The sequence below is a fragment of the Mastomys coucha genome, unplaced genomic scaffold, assembly GCF_008632895.1.
Source record: "Mastomys coucha isolate ucsf_1 unplaced genomic scaffold, UCSF_Mcou_1 pScaffold17, whole genome shotgun sequence".
Taxonomy (NCBI): domain Eukaryota; kingdom Metazoa; phylum Chordata; class Mammalia; order Rodentia; family Muridae; genus Mastomys; species Mastomys coucha.
The window spans coordinates 21,447,919-21,454,603 of record NW_022196899.1 but is presented as its reverse complement, the minus strand read 5'-3'; the positions used below and the strand labels follow the sequence as shown (position 1 = coordinate 21,454,603).

The following is a 6,685-nucleotide window of genomic DNA, read 5'->3' as shown; positions in this document are numbered from 1 at the left end:
AAAAAAAAAAAAAAAAAAAAAAAGTGTAGAAGCTAAAAGCAGAGATTTAGACATCCCTTGTGTATGGTGTCAGCTGAGAGGACCCGAACAGGCAGAGGACAATGACATCAAAGAAATGAATGAGGGGAAGAGACTTCAACAGTGAATTGCACATGCATTGCACATGCATGTATACACACATATGAAATTCTACTTCTGTAGTTAAAACATGGCCTTAGGAACATTTTTATATTGCTCATCCTGGGCATTAGGACACACTCCGTCATCTTCAGGAGCCAGTCAGATCCTCTGTTCAGACATAGTGACTGTTTCTATGAGGGATTTAGAGGCCTCGTGAGGACAGTAGTAATCTGTATTCACTGAGCTTCAAGTGAGTGGAAGCAATGGGCAGGAGGGGGGGACAGAGGGAGTGTGAATGTTTCTGGAAACTGTGAACATTTTCTAGTAAAAATTTTCTCAGGTCAGAGTTTATGTGGAATTTTTCTTTCCTAAAAAAAAAAAAAAAAAAAAAAATACTAACATGGAGAAAACCATTCTAAATCTTCAAAGATGATGGTGCTAGGTCTTGACTTCACACTTAGATTCTGAACATCTATGTCACTAGCAAAAGGACTTCACTGTACCGGTAGCTAACTGTAACACGGACAGATGAATTAACACAGACCTGCCCATAGAGTGTGGGCCAAAAGGGCACATCCAGGGCTATTGGGGCCCATTTCACTGCCAGACTAAACCGTAAAGTACCTGGTGAACTCCTACTGACCTATGCCATGTGACCAACAAGAGCCATGCGTTTTTACAAGACTACACCTTCAAATGTCATAAAAGCCCGTGCCTTTAGGTAGTAGAAAACAGGAATAAATATAGTTTCCCACTGCTATTCAGTCGACATGATAGAGTATGTGAATTTCTCATAAGACCACATCATTTCACTGGCTAGTTAGAGCTGAAATGAGTCTATGGTTTTGGAAGGACATTAGATTTACAAACACGTGCTCATTAGGTATATTAGAAGATACTTCACCCTTATTCTGAAAAGACAACAATAACAACAAAATCCCAAAGTCCAAATTAATCTAGATGGCATGCTTGTTTACACATGCATGTATACACACATATGAAATTCTACTTCTGTAGTTAAAACATGGCCTTGGGAACATTTTTATATTGCTCACTGTTAACTATTCAATTACTAGTAAAAATCAAATGAGAAAGTACAGCAGATAAAGGTGCCTACTGCCAGGTCTGATGACCTCAGTTTGATCCCTAGAGCCCATGTGATACGCACTAAGATGTGTCTATTTTAAAGAATGATGGGTTAGAGCGATGGCTCAGAAGTTAAGAGCATAATGTCCCAGAGGATAAGAGTGTCACTCTCACGACCCAGACCAGGCAGCTTACAACTTTAGTTCCAGGGAATCTGACACACATCTCTAGCCTCTGTAAGCACCGTGTGCACGGACACATGTTCACACAAACAAACATAATTAAAAATCAGAAATATCACCGGGCGGTGGTGGCACACGCCTTTGATCCCAGCACTTGGGAGGCAGAGGCAGGCAGATTTCTGAGTTCGAGGCCAGCCTGGTCTACAGAGTGAGTTCCAGGACAGCCAAGGCTATACAGAGAAACCCTGTCTCGAAAAAAAAACAAAAAAACAAAAAAGAAAAAAAATCAGAAATATCTTTTTACTGAATAAAGAAATAAGCACATAAAAATATAGGGAAGAAGGGAATAGCTTGATTTCTGATGGTCTGGCCAGGTGGTGCTCTGTCACAAAACACTAACTAAGGGGTCAAAGGGAAAGTGAGATTGTATTATTTTTCTGTTTATCATTCAGCGTTGTGTTTCTTTTAAACATTTTAAACTTTAGCAGTGTGGTCAGTCCTAAGAAGATGACACTAGGGGGAAATACAATTCAGTTTAAACCTAAGTAAGTAATATATGGTTATACCTGATGCCATTCTTTATAGTTCATTTATTTCAGATGGATGAAATTCTGCTTTTGTTTTTAGAGAGTGTTTCTCTAATTCTATTGTGTGTGCAGGTGCATGTGGTATATGTGCAACACGCACAAGGGACCCTGGCAAGAGAGAAAGGTCTTTGTGCCTTCCTCTATCCCTCACTGCCTTACTCCTTTGAGGCAGGTCTCTCCCTAAAACTGGAACTCACTGCTTGGTTAGGCCGGCAAGCCCGTAGAGCCCAGCCATTTTCCTCTTTCTGCCTCCACAGCACAGGGGTGACAGAGCCACACTCAACGCATCCCGCTAGTTCTGTGTGAAATCAAGTCCTCATGATTTTGTAGGCAACATTTTAACCATTTAGCAGTCCCTCCAGGCCTCCAAATTCTGCTTCTTGAGCTTAAAAGAAGCATTCTTAAAGGTCAGTATTTGCAAATTAGGTGCTTGGCCTAACTCCTTAAGTTTCCCACTTACTGGAGTAACTGATGGATTTTTAGATAATGAAGATGTTAACGCTAATGGATCACACTAATTCTTTCCAATTATTATACCTCACATTTTCTTTTATACTGTCTTTTCTCACTTGACTAAAGTGATTCTAAAGGAAATAAAGTAGAAATTCCACCTGCTTTTATCTTAAATACCAATGACTAACAAGGAAGTAATTATATAAATGTGATTTTTAGTGGGGCTTATCTTACATACTTATGCTTATACCTACAATAAACAGTTAATTCATGGCAGATTCTCATGATAATAAGGCAATGATTTCTTTTCTTTTACAAGCTGTATTACAACACAGTCACAAAATATAAATGGGAAAAGAAACTCATTTCTTTATGGTAAAGGCATTTGCTGTGTGGTAATTGTGCAGGATTATAAAAACATAGAGACTATTTCAGTCAACCAAGGCCTAGTCAACAAAAGACAGATGCTAAGTCTGTAATTTTAAAATGTAGTTTGAAGTAGTCTTCCTGAAGGCAAACAATGAATGTACCGAGACCATAAATCAGTAAAACAAACCCATTCATAAAAGCCTAAAAGAAAAAAGTTACTTCAGAATACACCTAACCAAATAAATCAAAGTCTTTTACAATTAACATATAGAACACTAAAGCAATTAGTTACAGACAACACACTAAAGGTGTGGCTTAGTTGGTGGAGTGTTCAAAGCCCTGGATCAGTCCTAGTATGCATAAGCCAGGTATGGTGGTGCATGAAGGAGGGGGGATTGGAAGTTCAAGGTCAGTTGTATATTGAGTTCAGTGTCAGCCTGGGATATGTAAGACTGTGTGGAATATCAGAAGAAACTGAAAAAGTAGAAAGACCTACATTCCAGGACTGGCAGAATTAATTTTGTGAAAATGGCTGTGTGCCCCCCTAGATTGCCTATAGGTTCAATACAATCACTATAGAAACTCTAACGACATTCTTTACAAGATAAAAAAAAAATCCTAAAATTCACAAAATTCACAGAGACGCCTAAAAGACCTCAATAAGCAGACAACGCTGAACGAGAGAACAGTGCTGGGGGCAGGGGGATCATCATGCCTGACTTCAAGTTACACTACAGAGCCACTAAAGTAACCAAACAAGCACAGCACTGGCCCATGGACTAGAAGAACAGACCCAGAAGAAAAGTCGCATGGTGTAGCTACTACTTGCTGTTTGGCAAAAGGTAAAAAGCAAAACAAACAACAACAACAACAAAAAAAAAAAAACCAATGTATTAGAGAAAAGATATCCTCTTCAGCAAGTGGCACTGGGAGAATGGGGTTTCAATGTGTAGAGAATGAAACTACATTCTGATCACTGTCATCATTCTGCACCAAAGTCAACTCCAGGCCAGGCAGAGTTGGGGCAGACCCTTAATCCCAGCAGCTGAGAGGCAGATGAAAGTGGATCTCTGTGGGTTCAAGGCCAACCTGGTCTATATAACAAGTTCTAGACTATTCAGGACTATATAGTAAGACCTCTCTCAAAACCCACACGCATGCACAGCCACCCCCCCCACACACACACACACACAATTTACTCCTGGAGGGACCTTTGTGAAATAACATGTTTCTTATCTTTGATGAACTTAAACAAACAGAAAGTTCTAGAGAATAGCCTTCCTGAAAGGTGAATCTCTACAGACGCACATTTGTCTCCTTCCCAATTAATTTGTCATCAGATACAGTGGCACAACATGACAAACATAGGATTCTCAGGGGCTTTGAATATAGAAAATACACATGAAGACAATGCAAAGAAAATAGAGTGGAAATCCAAAAGACCCTTTTCATAGCCACCTTCTTCTCTGAATATTCAAAACAGTAAGGTTCAAATATTTCCAAAGCACTGCCAACTTGGTCCGCTGTCTGCCATTGCCTTATACAACCCCACCCCAGAGAAATAATTCATTCCCAAGAACTTCTTGGATGGGGTGGGGTAGGTGTCCGATATGGTAGAAAAATGGAAAACAAACCATGAAAGTTAAAATCCCTGTGTGGTGGTGTCTGGCTGTATTCCCAGCACCGGTAAAGAGGGGCGGGCAGAGATAGAAGCTAGCCTGGGGGATATGAGATTCCAACTCAAAAGGGGGTGTGGGGAGGGGAGATCTGCCTGTGGGATAAAATGGGCTCAGTGGGTAAAGGCCTTGCCTCCAAGCTGGACTCCCTAAATATGAGTTCCACAACTCCCACAAGTTGTCCTCTGACCTCTACACATGTGTACACGTACAAATAAATTAAAAATGCAATTTAAGAAAAAATATTAAAGAAAAAAAAGGAGAAATTATATCCTCACAATTTCAATATAAGAAACAGTGGGCTACCACAGCACAAATACCTATGGATTTTTAACCAGTTTTGTTCAAACCATAGTCCTGGAAGTGAAGGATACTGTCTCCCTATCCCGTCAAGCCATCTCAGCCTTTAGCTCCGGATCCCACTGGTTGTCTGGGTAGAGGGGTAGCAATCTATCTCCCTTCTGTGGTGGGGACTTCTTTTTTTTTTTTTCTAGACAAGGTTTCTCTGTGTAGCCTTGGCTGTCCTGGAACTCACTCTGTAGACCAGGCTGGCCTCGAACTCAGAAATCCGCCTGCCTCTGCCTCCCAAGTGCTGGGACTAAAGGCGTGAGCCACCACCGCCCGGCTGGTGTGGACTTCTTTAACATTGACAGCTGACTAGAGCTCCAGCAGTCTTGTGTCTCGTGGTGCAAAAGAAAAAAAAAAAATCAAACTGATGGCAAACTCAATGTGAAAGCAAAACCTTTGTCTGACTGTGGTCAGCTTCCTGCTCTGGAAAACTCCTTTGATGTCAGTCTCAGATCCCTAAGACTGGAACCTGAACAACTGTGCTGTGGAGTTCAGGGTACCATAGCTCAAGGAAGCTCATCCTCTCAGTCCTTAGTGTCCCAACTGCAGTGCCAACCACAGTAGTGACACATTTGCTCTTATGGACAAGGACCTAAGAGAATTCATTTTAGGAAAGATTCCTGCTAGTATTATGCTTTTCCTGTTATTATTAAACATATATAACAACATCACCATTCTCCATATGAGCATTCACAGGCCTTAATCCCTAGTTCAGGAAGAAAGTGGAAGGGAGAGACAGAAAGAGAAAAGAAGGAAGGAAACAGGAAGGAGGGTAAGTGAAAGAGAGGAGAAAGGATGGGTGGAGGGAGAAAGACTTGACGTTCCTGAATCCAAGTCCGCTCTACTGGATCTCACTACCTACCATATTCCAATCCCACTTTATTGAGCTTCCCACATCACCTGAGCATCCCACAGAACCTCCTAGCTGTTCATCGGAAAGGCCACACCCCCAGCATGGCTCTCTCTCAGCCCTATACCTTAGCTGCAGCCATTTCTCAGTGCTACCCCAACCAAGCCGACTACCTTACTGTAACAGAACACCCCTATTTTCTCAAGGCTTACACACCTGCGGAATTTGCCTACCCCAAGAGCCCCTAAGGCCTCAGGTTGTGAGAGACTCCCTGCGAGGCCTGCCTAGTGAGCTCTCTCCAATCCTTGAATGTAGATATTTTCTCCTTTGATACGCTCGTGGAGCTTCCTTTTATATTTATTAGTATTTAGTAAAGAAACCACTGGGGTTCATTTTATACTAGTGTATAACATACTCTGATCACCTTCAGTTCCATACTATCACACCTGGCCCCCACTTCCCCCTTCCTCTGCCTCTGGGCCCTCTTCCTATTGTCATGTATGAACTCTGTTTTTCTTCATGATCGTGATATGAACACACACATGCATATACACGCAACCTGCAGAGTGTGCTTAGTGTCGCTTGTGTGTATGCGTTTAGGGTTGACCACTGGGCACTGGATAACCAATTAGGGCTTCTTCTCTAGAGAGAGCTGCTTCTCCCTTTCTCAGACATCATTAATTGCTCTAGTTCTAACTACCTAAGGCTGCTGAGGCTGCAGACCTAAAGAAAACATGCTGCTGCACTTTCCTGAGTCAGGATCATGTCTGGCTGCACTCTGAACACGTGTCCTTGTGCGCACAGGTCCTTATGTGCACTGGTTCTTATGTGCACAGGTCCTTATGTGCACGGGTCCTTATGTGCATGGGTTCTTATGTGCATAGGTCCTTATGTGCACAGGTCCTTATGTGCACAGGTCCTTATGTGCATGGGTCCTTATGTGCATAGGTCCTTATGTGCATAGGTCCTTATGTGCACCGGTTCTTATGTGCACAGGTCCTTATGTGCACAGGT

General features: G+C 42.0%; 1 protein-coding gene across 3 annotated transcripts in view; it reads right to left on the bottom strand.

Moving 5' to 3' along the window:
• Positions 1–6,685, bottom strand: part of Pld1 (phospholipase D1) — a 208,772-nt gene that overhangs the window by 74,079 nt on the left and 128,008 nt on the right. The gene's annotated exons all lie outside the window — the stretch shown is intronic.